This window comes from Microtus pennsylvanicus, chromosome 1, assembly GCF_037038515.1.
Source record: "Microtus pennsylvanicus isolate mMicPen1 chromosome 1, mMicPen1.hap1, whole genome shotgun sequence".
Classification (NCBI taxonomy): Eukaryota; Metazoa; Chordata; class Mammalia; order Rodentia; family Cricetidae; genus Microtus; species Microtus pennsylvanicus.
Window position 1 is genome coordinate 34,257,300 of NC_134579.1, and position 10,049 is coordinate 34,267,348.

The following is a 10,049-nucleotide window of genomic DNA, read 5'->3' on the forward strand; positions in this document are numbered from 1 at the left end:
AGAGACAGAGACAGAGAGACAGAGACAGAGAGACAGAGACAGAGAGAGATGAATTGCTAGCCCTGTGTATGACTTCAGAATGGTCTCCATCTACCCCTTTGCCCCAAAAGCAAACCAAAGCCCAAAGTGTGGCCTTAGGAACTCAGTTCCAAGGGGGCATCTACCTGAAGCTCATGTTTTTTCTAATTCAGTTCAACAGCAAAGAAACCTAAGCCAGGATCACAAAGGTGGATCTGATACTGGAAGTCTCTGCCAAGGGAACCACGGCAAGGGGTCCAGCCTGCAGCAGAATGGAAACCAGAGAGGGGGTCTCTGGCCCCAGGGCCCTGCCATCTACAGTCTGCAATTCATTAAGACTAAAGGGGATGGCTGAATGAGCCCTTTGTGGATCAACAGCCCTCCACTGGAATCCCAGCCAGCTAACCTCACAAAACTGGCTTCACAACTTCTCAGGAGAAACAACTTCACCACCCCCAAGGACTGAAGACTTTTGTTCCAGACCTGTGAACCCTGGAGACTCAGGTTACTGAGGGGTGACAAGCATGGCCTGTGGAGCTCACAGTTGTCCAGGTGTGGAGAAGCCAGAAATAACACACCAGCGTTGAGGCCGGGGCGCTGCCGAGCCAAAACAGGTTTTATTTACTGAAAAAGATACACAGCCCACCACGCCCCGTAGGACCAGACCAGAACAGAAAGCTGGACATGACCATGGACTCCTCCCTCTGATGGAACTGAGCTCTGGTATCACGGCAGGCCACCATTAGAACCATCAAAAACTGCAAGCTCACCACAGCAGAACCCGGACACCAAGGATTCTCATTTGGGTGCAGTTTTGAAGGCCTTTTTTGAGCAGAATAAGTTGTGTCTCTTAACCAAAATGTATCTGCCCTGGACCCCAGAATATGACTTTGTTTGGACCAAAGGTTAAGATCAGGAACACTAGCTGTCATTCCCATGGAGCTGGACTCTAAGCACAATGTCTTGATGAGAGAGACAGGAAGGAGAGATGCAACGGAGAAGTGGAAGGGGTATTGAGCCAGATGATGCTGGCGCAGAATGTAGCAGCCCAGGGCTGCAAGAGCTGAATCCTTCCACGCTGCCCTTGAACACATTCATAGGCTCTGCACCCCCAAGTCCATTGTTCTTTGGGAGGTGAGCCTGAAGAAAGCTACACTTCAGTAACTACAAAGATGCCCAAAATTCTAGGTCCATGGAGCTGAGATGAGGTACATCTGGAAGGCAGGGTGCCTGGAGCAGAGAAGATTCTAGACCTCTGCGTACCTCTGCAATCAGCAACCTGGCTGTGCTCCAGAATCTAACTCATAAAATTCTAGTCTGGGCCCTTCAGACTCTGACGTAGTGGTCTAAGCAGTACACTTTCCTCGGGAATATTTTTAAGAGACCCTCATGCGCTTCTGATGTGCAGGCAGGAGTGTGAACAGAATCTGAGAAACTGGAAAATAGCACTTGGCTGGGCTCACATGGAGTGGCCAGGGTGGGCTGCTGGCCCCAGGCCTTCTACAGTCTGATGGGGTTCAGCATATTGAGTGAAGGGGTGATTGTCTCCTCTGGTTACCTGGGAGCGCCTTGGGTATGGTTTATTCTCAGTCAAATGGTGCTTGGATCTGTGTATCCTGGTGTGATGGTCTGTTGCCCGGATTTCTGTCCCGCCCTGTCCTGCAGTCATTCAGTCCCATATAATCACACAGAAGTCTACATCAATTATAAACTGATTGGTCCAGTATCTCAGGCTTCTTATTAACTAATTCTTATAACTTGTATTAGGCCATAATTCTTGTCTATGTTAGCTGTGTGGCTTGGTCCCTTTTTTGACGAGGCAGTCACACATCTTGCCTCCTCTGTGGCTGGGTCACGACTGCAAACTGAAACTTCCCTCTTCCCAGAATTCTTATTGCCCCACCTCTTCTTCCTACCTGGTCACCCCGCCTATACTTCCTACCTGGTTACTGGCCAATCAGTATTTTATTCAAAATAAGACAAGTGACAGGATAAAATACCATTGTCCCTCAGCAATGGTCAGCGCTGTGTTTGGATCTGTGTATCCTGTGTGATTGATGATGGTCGATGTTGTCCAGTTGACACGATCTAGGGTCACCCTGGAAGCACTTCTGGATGTATCTGTGAGGAGTTTCTAGGTTAAATTAACTGAGGTGGAAAGAGCCACCTTGATGTAGGTAACATCCCATGGGCTCAGGTCTCAGACACAACCAAAAAGAGAAGCCAAGCTGAGCGCCAGCACTCAACTCTCTCTGCTTCCTGACTGTGGATGCAACATGACCAGCTGCCTCGAGCTAGGGCGGCCATGGTTTTCCAGCCATGATAGACTGAAACTTGAAACTTCAAGGGGAATAATTCCTCCCTTCCTTAAATTGCTTTGCTCCCGGGACTGAGAAAAGTAACCAATACAGAGATGATGAGGCCACTTCCTGTGTTCTCCTTGGAGGAGAAAGCAAGTATCAGCATTGGTGCCACACAGGAGCTGATGCAAATCTGAGGAGTTCTGAGTGGAGGAGGGAGGTCGCTGGGGTGAGCTTTGAATTTACACCTAGTCCCGCCCTTCCCCTTCCATTTGCTCTTTGTGCACCATGAGATAAACAACCTTCAGCAGGTGGTCCCACCACCAGGTTCCTGCCTCACAGAGACCCAGCCCAGTGACCATTTGGGGAATCATGAGCCAAGCAGTCTTGCTACATTGTCTTCAAGTGGTAACCAAGGTATTTGGTTACAGCAACACAAAAAGTAACTAAAACATTCAGTGACTGGGACTGGAGATGTGGATCAGCGGGAAGAGTGCTCACCTAGCAACCCCCAAGGTCCTGAGTTTGATCCCGGGCATCACATAAGCCAGATGTGGTAACACATACATGTAATCCCTGCACTCAGAGCTGGAGACACAAAGCCCAGAAGTTCAGAGTTGTCCTTGGTTATGTAACAAGTGCAAGGAAAATCTTGAGACCTTGTCTCAAGAGAAGGCATTCAGTCAGCAGGCACCACAATTATCAACTCTGAATCTGACGCTGTACAAGATGGCATAGGCTGAATGGTCCCTGAAATTCATATGTGGTCATCTTAAACCTGGCACCTCAGAAAGTGAAGCTGTTTGGAGTTAAGATAAAATGAGAGGTTGGTTGAAGAAAGATACCTGATGTTGACCACTGGCCTCATGTGCACATGTGGACACAAAGAAACATGTGTACACATACACAGCACACATGCATGTGCATACACACACATAAATAAGGGAAAAACAAGGGATGGTAGACAGGTGTCTTAGTTCCAATGCTGTGAAGAGACACCATGACCATGGCAACTTTTATTAAGTAAAACACTTAAGTGGGGCTGGTTTACAATGTTAAAGGTTTGGTTCATTATCACCATGGCAGAACATGGCAGCATACAGACAGACACGGTGCTGGAAGGAACTAGAGTCTTGATCCACAGGCAGCAAAAGTGACTGTGTATCCCAAACTGGGCATAACTTAAGCATAGGAGACCTCAAAGTCCGCCCCCATAGTGACACACGTCCTCCAACAAGGCCACACCTACTCCAAAAAGACCACACCTCCTAATAGTGACATTCCCTATGGGCCAAACATTCAAACACATGAATCTGTGGGAACCATTCAAACCACCACAGCTGGAGAGATGGCTCAGCAGTTAAGAGCACTGGTTGCTCTTGCAGAGGACCCAGGTTCAATTCCCAGAACCCATCTGGTAGCCCACAAGCGTCTGTAAGTCTGGTTTCAGAGGCTCTGTTAGACCTTTCTGATCTCCGTGGTCACCAGGTACTTCCATGGCACACAGACATGCATTCAAACAAAACATTCATACACACTGAATAAATAAACCTTTCTATGTGCATATATGAGAGGGGAGGGAGAGAGGGAGAGAGAGGCTCAGAGGCCGAGCATTTTCTGTGGGAGACTCTGGGTTCATAACCAACACCATAAGAAGGAGGAGCTGGCACAGTTACTTGCTAAGGGAACTGAATTTGACTCTCTTTACTGCCAGCACTCCATACATTTTGTTAGGAATCAGAGATTTTAGCATTTTTCACCGAAAGTAGCTAATTTGATTTTCTGTTTAGAACAGCCCAAAAGTAAAACCTGTTACGTCTGTGATTCACAGAGAAAAACCCAGGCTCGGGAAGTCTCCACTTGGCTTTGCTTCAGAGCTGCACACCAGGGCTAACTGCTCTGGCCTGGGTCACATCTGGGAGGTCAACATCACAGCCATTTCATTTCATTATAATGAAAAAGCAGATCGTACTGAACTAATAACAGGGTAGAAAAATGAAAATGAGAAATGTCCCTAACAAATGGAAACAAGGGAGTGTACACAAGTTCCCTCTGCAGATGGGAAGTTCCTACCCCAAACCCTCAGCAGTGCAATTGACTCACAGGGAGGCCTTGTTGATGCTTCTACTTTAACTAACCCGTATTTTCAACACTGAGAAAATATGAGTCATTTTAGAACAAAGTTGCTGTCTTTAAGTAAAATTAGAAAAAAACATCCCATCACTGAAGGGAGAAATTGTCTTCAGTAGCATAGCCGCCAATAAAGCGCTCATGTTCCTACAAATGAGCCCTTGTCTAGGCTCCTGTACGCACCCTGATGAACTCACTGGGTCACCAAAACAAACAAGAAAAAGACATGAAAGTAGAAGAGGAACAGGGAGGGAAGAGGAGAGCATCGGGGAAGAAACAAGGCGGTGGGGGTGAATATAAGCAGACTATATACGTGTATACACATGGTACACTGAAACCCCTAATTATACACAATTAATAGATTCTAATAAACACAATTTAACCCCCTCACTTAAAATAATCCTATGAAAATGCAAATCCCTGGAAAATGCAAATTAGAAGCCAAACATAAAAAGTTCAGCCCCAGCAAAAGAACTGTGTTTGAAGGGTGGCCTTTGACCAAAACCAGCAAACAAGGTCTACATCTTTGCTTCCCTCAACTCCAGGTACCAAGCTGATTGAGTCCCTGACCCTGCCCACTGCAGAATGTAGATATTTCGCCTGGAAAAGCATTGAGGGGGAGCTGCTCCTTGGAGCAGCTGAAACTGGTGCCTGCTCCCTCTCTCCCTCTCCATCTCTCCTTCTGTCCCTGGGAGAAGACTGGAGTATGTTGTGGCTTCACCAAAGGAAAGTGGAACATCCTTCTCCCTCCCTCGTCTTCTATGGCCTTGCGGCAACACAGGGCACTTCCCAGAAGAATGTCTAAAAGCATGAATGTAAGGCGCTACAGCAGAAGCCAGGGACTGGCCTCGAAAGTACATGCTGTGCAGGTGAAGGGGGGTGAGGCTATAAACCATCAAAGCCCGCTTCCAGGGACAGACTTCACAAACAGCGCCTCCAACAGGGGACCTAGTGCTCAGACAATCAGCCTGTAGGGTGTGGTGTCTCATTCAGATCACTTTGCAGGAGAGCGAAGGGTGTGAGCCAAGGGATCCCAATACGGTTCTGACTGCCCACAATTGAAATAACCCACGTACCACCCACCTGGGACACGTTGTGAAAGTGGACCCTCCCAACAGAACCATTCCCTAAAGGCCACACCTCTCGGTGCTATTGTCATGGCAACCAAAGTTCAATTTAATGCTGGGGCACTGGAAGGCGAAACCAATGAGAAAGATGGTGGATGGACCGTGGCTCAAGTGAACAGTGTGTTTTGCAAAGACACTCCGCATCTGTGCCCAGACATGAGCCAGGGAAGAAACAAAGCTCTGATAGACCTGCAGCAAGGTGGAGCCCACCAGACAGGGGCAGCGGGTTCTCCCCCTCCCACATTGGCCCCTCCCCATTAGCCATGGGAACCCTCATGCATTACCAAGGGGTGCAGAATAGCCTGTGTGGAGAAGGAAACCACGTTCCTTGTGATCCCTCATGTCCCCTGTCACTCACGTGCCGTCGCATGACATGGGCGTGTCCAGCCTGCAGCTGAACGCAGAAAGAGTATGGCTGAATACAAAATCCTAAACCTCTTCAAACATGAGGGTTTTTTTCTGCCTTTTATTTTTAAATTCAGTTTCACATTTCTCCAGGATGGACTTTGTAGACGGCAATGCTGAATTGCAAAATCAAAAGGCTGAACACACCAGCTGGGTCCTGTGTGGAGAATGGCCGGCATCTACTCTGTGTCCCAGAGTAGAAAAGATCCTGACCTAGAGGAGGTAGCCACAGAAAGGCTCCACAGTTAAAAAGAATTGCATCACGGATATGAAGAAGGCCAAACAAGAAGGACATCACTCAGCATGGGCACAGCCTTGTCGTAAGTCACACAGAAGCTCGCAGGCTACAGACAGCTGGTCCCGGTGGCTACGATGTCTTCAGCCACTGAACCAGATTCCAACGGCGCCCAGGCTCTATGGTGGAACATGAGCCTGTCAGAGAATCGTCCTGAAACAGTGAGGCCAGCTGTACCCCCACAGAGTCCAGGGTGGCTCCCCAGTTCTTCATTTAGTCTATTAAAAGCCTCAAGTCCCTGCCACATCCTGTTCTCATTCAGAAAATGGCACACACTTTATTTCCCTCTGTTGTGTCTACTTTTTTCTTGAATGGAATTGTTTGGCTGTTTGTTTCGGTTCCTCTTTGGGGATACCAAGAAGGCCGCGTTCCCCTTTTCCTGGTGTTAGAAGTGCGTCAGCTTGAGTGTGAGCGGATAAAAAGTGAAGACCAAAGAGTGCCTTCATTGCACCACAGGCTGTGTCGGCAAACATTTTAGGAAATCACAGCTCATCATCGGGTTCTGTTTGTTTTGTTTTCTGTATTTTTTCCAGCTGTCCCATGTTGATGCTGAATGCGCCGAATGGGGGGAATGTGAGTCAAATACTCACAAAATAACTCCAAATACAGTATTCTAAGGTTTTTCTTTATTAGAAGGGAAAACTCACAGAACAGGAACATGGATTCAACATCAAGGTGTGGAGCATGGGAAGAGAGGGACAAGTGGACAGGACCACAGCCATTTGGTACCCCAAAGCCATGCCTCAACCTGGTCCAGTCTCTCAAAGGCCATTGTCTGATGGAGATTCCCCATCATCTCCCCCTTTTGTTTAAATAACAGAGTTCCAAACCCAATACAAAACTATATACAGTAAGAACAGATATCAAGTATAAAAATTAGAACTATAGCCAGCAATATTAAGCAAGGAACATATGCTAAATGTTTCAATAATCATTCTATCCAAAGGAGTCTAAGTCTTGTATTAGAAATGACTTGGCTAAATCATAAGAGGAAGGTAAATACAACTATCTAATCTTCAACTCCATCGAACACCTAAGAAGGGAGATAATATTACTTGAGTAGGCAGGAAGTGCCATCAAGCAACTTCCAAAATGCACAGTAGATGACAAAGACAACTGGCTACCTGGGCAATCACCAAGAGTCTCATTTGCAACGTTGGAGCAACCATCTTTGGCTAAGAACCAGAGTAACTGACAGACCATTTTCAGAGGCAGTAAGGTGTGTTATGTCAGTGGTCGAGGCATGGCCAAGAAGAAACCAAACTCCAAGTGGAGTGTCTTCGGTGCTCAGCATTCTCTCAGGAATAGATCGGTGCTGCCAGGAGCAATCGTGTCTCATGTCAACCTAATTTTAAATTACTAAAATGCCATATTCTGCAGTTCTTTAGAGTGGTTGAAGATTACCTATTTATGTGGAATACAATCTCTATGTATCTAAAGAACCTGATTAGTCTAAGTATGACAAACATGAATGACTATTGACCTATAATTCTTAATACCTGTATAACTTAAAGACTAAGACTTCATATCAGAATATTAAACAATCTTTAAACAACTGTGTAGCAAATGAGGACAATGACCTCAAAATGTAAAAATGTACAAGTATTGTGGTCAGAGGTAGAAATGTATAGTGCAATATGATAAAATATATTCTAAAATTGTATCAATATACAAAATGTCTTAAACAGAGGTAGAAACATGCATGCATACAATCTGACAAAACAACTTTGAATAGGTGTAAAAATATTATAAACAGAAATAGGAGCATATTCATTTTGACAAATATAATTTGAATTTGTATCAATATACAAGAATCTATACCAATGTAAATTGTCCATTAATGATAGCTCACAAGTATTCACTCTATTACTCACTATTATTATTATTATTATTATTATTATTATTATTATTATTAGTGTGAGTAAGCTCACACTAATCTACCTACTATCCCATTCAATTTACCCCACTTTTTTTTTCAAAGAGATCTCTGAGCCTACATAATTTCCACCCCAACCCTATACCAGTTATAGTCAACCCCTAAATGATGTCCTTAACCCTGAGGATAAACTTTGTTGGGAGAGGGGATGTCATTTTCTAGAATTACTTCTAGCTGTCATGGGGGTGGGCAGTGTTCTTTCTATGGGATCCTGTAAAAGTAAAAATGATGGTTGAGTTTCAAGATTACTGTCTGGTATAATTGCAAACAGTCTCTGACAGGGTTTTTCTGAGGCTCCTATTTGGAGTTCTGGCCAGAACATTGTAAGAAGGTGCACCATTTCAGCTAACCAAGTTGGAACCATCTTGAGCAACTGGTACCCAAAACAGGTCTTATAGCAGGGCTATCAGCATCATGATGTCATATCAACCATGTGGAGTTGTTGTTGTGGGGCCCCCATCTTCTTACTGGAAACTTCAAAGATTAGTGCAGGAAAATTCATTGTTCATAGTGGAAAACTTAAACATTATTCATATAGACATATATTCAATAAAAGATACTATATAGACAAAATAGGTATTAAGGAAAGTAAAATTTTTCCTTAAAAAAAAATTCTTCTTTCTGTTCCTACCAGATTGCTCCTGACATGAGACAGAAACTCTGAATTTTTCTTTTAATATGCTTGGATTTAGAGAAGGATATCCATTGTCCAATTCCAAAGCCAGAGAGAGAGAGAGAGAGAGAGAGAGAGAGAGAGAGAGAGAGAGAGAGAGAGAGGGAATGAAATTTTTACCCTCAGATGATCTATCCTGCACACCTTGGGAAGTTGGATTTGATACCTGAAACCCACACGTAGGTGGAAAGAGAGAACAAGACTCCACAGAAGACCCTCTGCCCTCCACACATGAGCCACAGCACACACAACCCCGCACATGTCCTGAATGAAACATGCAGTAATGATAATGTAATTTAAAAATCAGGGGATGAGCCGGGATGTGGTGGTGCACGCCTTTAATTCCAACACTCAGGAGGAATGGCAGGCGGATCTCTGTGAGTTTGAGTGTAGGCAGAGGCTGCTCATTCCTGGCCACTCAGACCAGAGTAATTGCACAACAACTATGTTAATTCCAACACTGTTGTCCAATTAGCTAAGGTTTCTTATTAACTGACTCTTATGTCTTAAATTAACCTATTTCTATTCATCTGTGTATTGGCAAGAGGCTGTGGCCTACCAGTTAGGTTCCGGGGCATCTGTCTCCTTCGGCAGCTACATGTTGTCTCTCTGACTCCACCTACCCTTTCTATATATATATATCTCTCTTCCAGTCTGGCTATATTCTGTCCTCCTCTAGGCCAAAGCAGCTTCTATTCTTTAGCCAATAAAAGCAACACACATACAGAAGGACATCCCACATCATTTGAGGCCAGCTGGTACAAAGTGTGCTCTAGGACCACTAGACAGAGAAACCCTGTCCCCTCAAAAAAAAAAAATCAGTGGATGGGGCCATGGTGCAGTGGTTGAAGTGCTGACCCTTACAGATATGAGGACCAAGTCCAAATGAGAACCAAGATGAATGCTGAGTGGGCATAGCCATTGGGGTTCTCTAGAGGAACCGTTCAGGCCGCTAGGCTGGACGTCTCAGCTGGTCTTCAGGGTACACCCGAATCCTGAAGACATAAGCTCTAATGCCAGGGAAGGAATGGACTTGCCAGTCAGAGTGAGAGCAAGCAGAGAACAAGCCTCCTCCCTCCATGTCTTTATACAGGCTGCCAGCAGAAGGTGCGGCCAGATTCAAGGCGGATCTTCTCACCTCAAATGACTTAATTAAGAAAAATCC